The sequence below is a fragment of the Zingiber officinale genome, chromosome 11A (genome assembly GCF_018446385.1).
Source record: "Zingiber officinale cultivar Zhangliang chromosome 11A, Zo_v1.1, whole genome shotgun sequence".
NCBI classification, from domain to species: domain Eukaryota; kingdom Viridiplantae; phylum Streptophyta; class Magnoliopsida; order Zingiberales; family Zingiberaceae; genus Zingiber; species Zingiber officinale.
In genome coordinates this window covers 19,787,451-19,795,263 of record NC_056006.1, presented here as the reverse complement: position 1 = coordinate 19,795,263, position 7,813 = coordinate 19,787,451, and the positions used below count along the sequence as shown (strand labels likewise).

Sequence of the window (7,813 nt, the reverse complement as noted above, 5' to 3'; positions counted from 1 at the left end):
CACCCAGCAGCGTCTAAACCCCTATCTACAGAGGATACACGTGCTCGGCCCATCTAGAGATGCTCACTAATCCCTAAATCTGTGAGAAGAGTTAAAATACACACTATATGCTGACAAAATTCAATAAAACTAATCTAGTGCATAAAAGAAAACACGCGAGAGCTACTTATACTGCAGGTGAGGGGTTTCTTACCTTGTGTGCTAGATTTCTTACAAATCTAATCGCTAGAAATTCTGGTGGAGACGACTTCTCGACGATTCGCTCGCGTCCACGTGCTCTACTCGTGGAGGGGAACGTCCTTGTGCTGAAATCGTCACCGGAAAGTGACCTTGGAACCCTAGGGATGGAACCCTAGTTCTTCCCTTGTTGTGGCGCCGAGAGAAGGAGAGGGAAGAGGGTTGGCGTCGGTGTGAGGGTTTTGGAGAGGAGTTGCCGAACCAAGTTCTAAAAATAAACCAAACCCCAACTTAACTTTCCTATTTATACTAAGTAATTAATTCGGCCAAACCAATTATAAATATAATTGATTCCCTTTCCTTTCAGCACGGCCCTGCTGGGTTCACCGGTTACTAAGGCTAACTAAAGGTTTAGCGGACCCGAGAGGTCCCGGGTTCGATTCCCGCTTAAGCCATTTTACTTTTCTAATAATTTTTGCTACTTCCGTTACTCGGAAAATTCTGGAAAAATATCTAATAATTCCAGAAAAATCATAGAATATTCCTACAATAGTCTTGAGAATTTTCGGGCGTTACAAGTCTAGCTACCGGTGCATAGGTTTCATCATAGTCTAAGCCTTCGACTTGACTAAACCCTTTGGCTACTAGCCTAGCTTTGTTTCTTATTATTTCACCGTGATCATCCAACTTGTTCCTAAAAACCCATTTGGTGTCTATTATTGATTTATTGATGGGTTTAGGTACAAGATCCCAGACTTGGTTTCTCTCAAATTGTGCTAATTCTTCTTGCATTGTAATAATCTAGTCTGGGTCAGGAAGAGCTTCATCTATTGTTTTAGGTTTAATTTTTGAAATGAGGGCAATCTGACTAAGGTTTCTATGGGATGATCTAGTTCTGACTCCAAGGTTTGGGTCACCCAGAATTTGGTCAGGTGGGTGAGAAGTACTTACTCTAGTTGGTCTTGGTTGTGGTTCAGGTACTGGTTCTTTTGTCTCATTAGGATTAGGTTGGATTTCATCATCTTCTATAGCTCTTGGATGGATGTCAACATTGTCAGTTATATTAGGTAAATTATTTTCTTCATCAAATATTACATTAGTTGTTTCTTCAACTTTCAAGGTGTTTTGATTATATACTCTAAAGGCTCTACTGGTTGAGGAGTATCCTAAAAATATTCCTTGGTTAGATTTGGGTGTAAATTTTCCTAAGTAATCTTTAGTATTTAAAATGTGAACTTTACAACCAAATACTTTTAAATAGTTTAGGTTAGGAATTTTATGATAGTAGAGTTCATACGGTGTTTTATTGTGAGATTTGTTTATTAAAATTCTGTTTTGTATATAATTTGTTGTATTTATTGCTTCAGCCCAAAATTGATGACTTAACTTATATTCGTTTAACATTGTCCTAGCGGCTTCTTGTAGTGTTCTATTTTTACGTTCTACTAGTCCATTTTGTTAGGGTGTTCTAGGACATGAAAATTCATGTTGGTATCCATTTATTTTACAAAATTGCGTGAACCTATGATTTTCAAATTCTCCCCCATGATCACTTCTTATTCTTTTAATTTTAGTATCTTTTTCATTTTCCGTTAATTTGCAAAAGTTACTAAATATTTCATAGGTTTCATCTTTTGTTTTTAGGAATTTTACTCATGTGTACCTAGAGTAGTCATCAATTATTACTAAGCAATATTAATTCTTGTTTAGTGATTTGGCTCCATGTGAGTCAAATAGGTCAATATGAAGGAGCTCGAGTATGGTGTTGGTTCTGTCTAGATTGGTTGATTTGTGGGTTGACTTGGTTTGTTTTCCTTTTTGGCATGCATCACATATTGAGTTTTCAATGAACTTTAATTTGGGCAAACCTCTAACTAGACCATTGTGACTCATTTTTGAAATGAGTCTAGTGTGAGTGTGACCTAGCCTTCTGTGCCACAGTTGGGTTTCCTCTTGTTGTGTCAAGAGACACTTTATTGAGGACATTGATAAGTTAATCGTGTAGATGTTATTCTTCCTAAGTCCCTTAAGTCTAATTTCAGGGTTTTCTATGTTTTTGACTAAACATCCCGATCTGTCAAAATTGACTAGATATCCACTGTCACATAATTGACTTATACTTAGTAAATTAAAGTTAAAATTTTCAACCAATAAGACATTTCGAATAATGAAATTGGAACTAAGTTCAATATTACCTTTTCCGATTACTTTAAGTTTACCGTCGTTGCCGAATGCAACCGATCCTAACTTTTTGTACTTCAGTTTAGTAAACTTCAACTTATCTCCAGTCATATGTCTAGAGCATCCGCTATCCAACATCCATTGATCTAACTCCTACACATGAAGGAGTTTGAGTTGGATTTAAAGATGGCTTATTTGAAGTAGACTCTTTAGATTTCTATTTTACTCAATTATATTTGAAGTAATTCAGCAAATACTTAAACCTATTTTGAACTTTTGAGTTGATATAATTAAATTTTGACAAGAATAATAAGGTTAGTTACCTTTGGAATAATATTAAAGATAGTTTTAAAATATTTAAGTTTAAAATAATTTTGAAATTTAAGTTTTTTAAAATAGTTTTGAAATTCAAGTTTTTAAAATAATTTTGAAATTTAAGTTTTTAAAATAATTTTGAAATTTAAGTTTTTAAAATACTTTTGAAATTCAAGTTTTTGAAATTTAAGTTTTTAAAATAGTTTTGAAATTCAAGTTTTTAAAATAATTTTGAAATTTAAGTTTTTAAAATAATTTTGAAATTTAAGTTTTTAAAATAGTTTTGAAATTTAAGTTTTTGAAATAATTTTGAAATTTAAGTTTTTAAAATAATTTTGAAATTTAAGTTTTTAAAATAGTTTTGAAATTCAAGTTTTTAAAATAATTTTGAAATTTAAGTTTTTAAAATAGTTTTGAAATTCAAGTTTTTAAAATAATTTTGAAATTTAAGTTTAAAATAATTTTGAAATTTAAGTTTAAAAATAATTTTGAAATTTAAGTTTAAAAATAATTTTGAAATTTAAGTTTAAAAATAGTTTTGAAATTTAAGTTTTTAAAATAATTTTGAAATTTAAGTTTTTTAAATAGTTTTGAAATTTAAGTTTTTAAAATAGTTTTGAAATTCAAGTTTTTAAAATAATTTTGAAATTTAAGTTTTTAAAATAGTTTTGAAATTCAAGTTTTTAAAATAATTTTGAAATTTAAGTTTTTGAAATAATTTTGAAATTTAAGTTTTTAAAATAGTTTTGAAATTCAAGTTTTTAAAATAATTTTGAAATTTAAGTTTTTAAAATAGTTTTGAAATTTAAGTTTTTAAAATAGTTTTGAAATTCAAGTTTTTGAAATTTAAGTTTTTGAAATAATTTTGAAATTTAAGTTTTTAAAATAGTTTTGAAATTTAAGTTTTTGAAATAGTTTTGAAATTTGAGTTAATTATCAATTTGATTTTAATTACTTAGTCATCTCACCCGATCTAAATTTTCAATCAGGGAATCCTATAATTTTTGTGATATGAAATATGGTTGAATTTTTAGGGTAAGGTTTAACTTTGTGTTAGATTCAGGTTTAGCTTTGGGTTCAACAGGTAGGCATTCTTTGGATAAACTTCTGGGCTATGGTGAGTCACAAGGAGCTCATTAAAGTAACCATGCCTTCGAGGTCTTCCAAATAGTCCTACCCATTGAACTTAATACTAATCCTTGGTCTAACTAGTTAGGATCCATTTAAGGGTAGCTTCGGTCAGTTCCACTTGGCCAAATGCACCAGGTCGAAGCCATATCTTCCTAGACATGTGATGTCCAAGCTTCCCTAACGTACTATCATCCAAAAACTTCACCAGTACTGAGGTTCAAGTTAAACTTATCCCGTTTTAATCTGACCTTAATTACCCTGTCGGGTAATCTATTCTTGTTTTACCCATTCCGGGTAAATTAGGTTCTGTTACCCTGTCGGGTAGTTCAGTTGGAGGTGCCAGCTAGTTTGGATCCTCCATCTATTTTTCAATTTAATTTTGAATTTTTAATTTCGAATTTTGAATTTAGATTTTGTAATTTGAATTTTGGATTTTTAATTTAATTTTGAATTTAGAATTTTGTAATTTTAATTTTGAATTTAGAATCTGTAATTTAATTTTTAATTTAATTTCGAATTTTGAATTTAGATTTTGTAATTTGAATTTTGAATTTTGAATTTAATTTTGAATTTAGAATCTGTAATTTAATTTTTAATTTAATTTTGAATTTTGAATTTAGATTTTGTAATTTGAATTTTTAATTTTTAATTTAATTTTGAATTTAGAATTTGTAATTTAATTTAATTTCGAATTTTGAATTTAGATTTTGTAATTTGAATTTTGAATTTAGATTTTTAAGATCGTTTTCATATTAGTTTTCCCTAGATCACGGCCTCGATACGGTCTGTCGAGGTAGTATATTTGATCCTTCGAAACCCAGTATTGGCCAAGTCCAACTTGATTGATCAATTTGGACTTGGGGACCCATGCTTGGACTGATTTACTACTTTGTTTGTTTATTAGGGATAAATAAGATTTATATTTCTTTTTACTTTTATATCCTAGCCCAGTTCTATTGTAGACGGCTCTTTATGTCCCAAGAATTAGGTCCAGATTCTTGGATCCTAGAGAGAATTTTTCTAAAGTAATTTTTAAATCTTTTAACTGATTCTTCATATTTGAATTTTCTTTCTCAAGTTGTTGTACTTGAGTTGAATCTTCAGTTTGAACTTGATCAGGTAAAGATTTTGAGTTAGTTACTCCTTTAAGAATGGTTACTTCTTTTAGAAGTGACTTAATTTTCAAATTTGACTTGGCTAATTTGCGAAGTAAATAATTGACTAAATTATTAAGCCTAGGAATACTTACAGCGGAGTCTGGCCCTTCGGAAACGGATGCGGATCCGTGGCTTTGCTCGGAGTCGGCTTTTGACTCGCTCTCGGATTCGATGATCTGGTCCCGGGCCATCAATGCGAGTAAACTTGTTTGGTCGAGTTCGTCGTCTTCGTCCTCCGAAGAAGATTCGTCCCAGGTTGCTTTTAGGGCCTTCTTCCTTCTTTGCTTTTTGGCCTCTTTTTGGTTGGGACAGTTGGCCTTGATATGGCCCTTCTGGTTGCACCCGAAACATGTGACTTCGAATTTTACCTTTGAGTTCGATTGGGCCTCCTTAGATTGAACTGCCTTCTTCAGATCTTTCTTGTTGAAGCCCTTCTTCTTCTTGTAGAGTTTCTTTACAAGATTCACAAATTCGCTGGCCAGTTCATCTTCTGAATCTTCTGAATTGAGTTCGTCTTCTGATTCTGATTCAACTTTTCGCTGTCCTCTTGATTCCCGTGTTCGACTCGTTTCTACAATCAAAGCAATACCTTTCTTGGATGGCTGTGCATTTGTAAAATACCGGAAATAGGCGAATATGATTAAGGGAATTTTTCGGAATTTTTGGAAATTTTTCGGGAATTTTTCGGAGCTCGTACGGATAAGTTCACGGGGATAAAAACGGGGCCCGGAAAAGGCCTGTTTAGACTATCCTATTTTAATGAGGAAAAGTTTTATTTTTCTTTTCTTTTTCTTTTTCTTTTTCCTTATTTTTATTCCTCCGTTTCTTTTCCTCTTCCGCGAGCCCGAGCTCTTCTCCCCGACGCCGCCGATTTTCCTCCTCTCTGCCCTAACCGCCGGCCGGCGGTTCCTCCTCTCCGAGAGCACAAAAACGCCGGCCACTTCTTCTCCCTCTCCTCCTCTCCTCTGCCGGAGCCCTAGCACCGCCGCCCGACCACCTTCTCCTCTGCTTGCCCTAGCCACCCGACGCCGAGCCACTGCCGTCGGCGACACACAGAGCAGCGCCGGTCATCTTCCTCCTTTCTCCCAAGTCCGACTTCTCTGTGCCCTTCTTCCTCTCTGCCGTGTCTTGGCACAGCGCCGATCGCCTCTCCCTCCGCCCGGAGCAGCGCTGCCGCCGGCCTTCCTCAGCCCTAGAGCTTTCCCTCCGATCGTCGAGCAGAGCTGTGCCCTAGCCTCAGCCGCGACACCCATCTCCTCGGCGCTACCAATCTGATTTGTTGTTCATTGTGCCCTGGTTTTCATTGCTGATCCGAGGTTCTCCCTTTTCCTCCCTAGGGTTTCTATTGTGGTTTGAAACATCAGTGCTGTTGTTGATTGGTTCTGACCGGGTTTGCAGATTGGGGTTTCCTCAATTGCAGTCATCTCATTACTGATTGGTTCTGTTGCCATTACAGAACGGCTGAAGAAGAATTGAGGTAAGAAGTAGAGAGTTGGATTCATGTGTAGGTTTTAAATGAAATCGAATAGTAGAATGGTTAGGGTTAATGGAACTAATCCTAATTGATTTTTTAGTTAAATTCAATTGGGGTTCCTGAAGAAAATAGTTTGGTTTAGCTATTTTAGTTATAATTAAACTTAGCCAAACTGTACGATTTATTACAGGATATTGATTCGAGACGGTGTCTTGACGGGGGATCTGTTTTGGATACGATCCTTTTCGATTGGAGGCGGGTACTTTTGACTTATTGTCTTTGATATGCTTAGTAATTAAATTAACAAGATGCATTAATTATGTTTCTTACTTGTTTCGGTTAATCACTGCCCAATACATGCTACCTATTGATTGATTGCTTGTTTACATCTTGTATGGATATATATACCTGATTCCACATGCTCATGGGTAGTGATATAACCATATTTTACCATGTCAGGACCTAGGTTTGATACCTTATATGATCAGATACCTTGAAATGATTCATTCGCTTTGGTGCACATTATGATATGTCCAGAGATTGGTTTAATATATTACCATGTTTAGTGACATGCACCATTCGCATGATTGCATGCTGAGTGATTGATTGCTCCTTTATTGTCGAGCACTTTGCCAGTTTCATCACTGTTCGGTGCTCCGTTGTGACGCTCATGGGTAGCGAGATACAGCGTGGTAGCACGTCAGTTTGACTCTTCCGGTGCTCCGTTGATCCGCTCAGGGGTAGTGTGACGCAGCGTGTAGCACGTTAGAGATTCCTCCCCGTCATAGCGTACCGGGAGTTGAGAGCATTGCGCTCCCCCATTTATGATTTGGGGTAGGAGTACGTATGTACTTGACAGATCCGTCCACTCGATCACTCATCAGGAGTAGTGTTGCTTAGTGCACGGTTGTCACAACCCTACCCACTCGGTCCCACCGTTGATGTGAGTCTGGCGTCCGGGGTGACCATGACATTGGCATCATATGCATGATGCATTTACTTGTGTTTGTGTTTGTTGCACTTATATGCTGCATTGCTTGGATACCTTGATTGACATGCATCTGGTTCTATACCTTTCGGATTGTTTGTCCTTTTACCGGGTCTGGTTAGTACAATTCCCTCCTGTCTTCTTCGATTTGTAGTTACCTTTATTTTTATCAGACCGCATGATTAGTGCTAGGTGTTATTTCTTTACTTTGCATATCAATTGTACCTGCTGAGTGTTGGACTCACCCCGCCTCCATTGTTGATATTTTCAGGTTGATGCTGTCAGGAGAGAGTTTCCGTTGCTGGTCCCTGCAGACCTCGAGGATGTGATTGGTTTTCGTTTGGTTTCCTTTTTTGTTCTAGACTGTTTGAACTTGTTATGTTCTGGATT

General features: G+C 35.5%; 1 long non-coding RNA gene across 1 annotated transcript; it reads left to right on the top strand.

Annotated features, from left to right (window-relative positions):
• The first annotated feature begins 5,966 nt into the window (after window positions 1-5,966).
• Window positions 5,967-6,695, top strand: LOC122032599. The gene is made up of 3 exons (XR_006126149.1): window positions 5,967-6,277; window positions 6,360-6,438; window positions 6,626-6,695. It is a non-coding gene; the product is annotated as an uncharacterized LOC122032599 (long non-coding RNA).
• The last annotated feature ends 1,118 nt before the right edge of the window (window positions 6,696-7,813 follow it).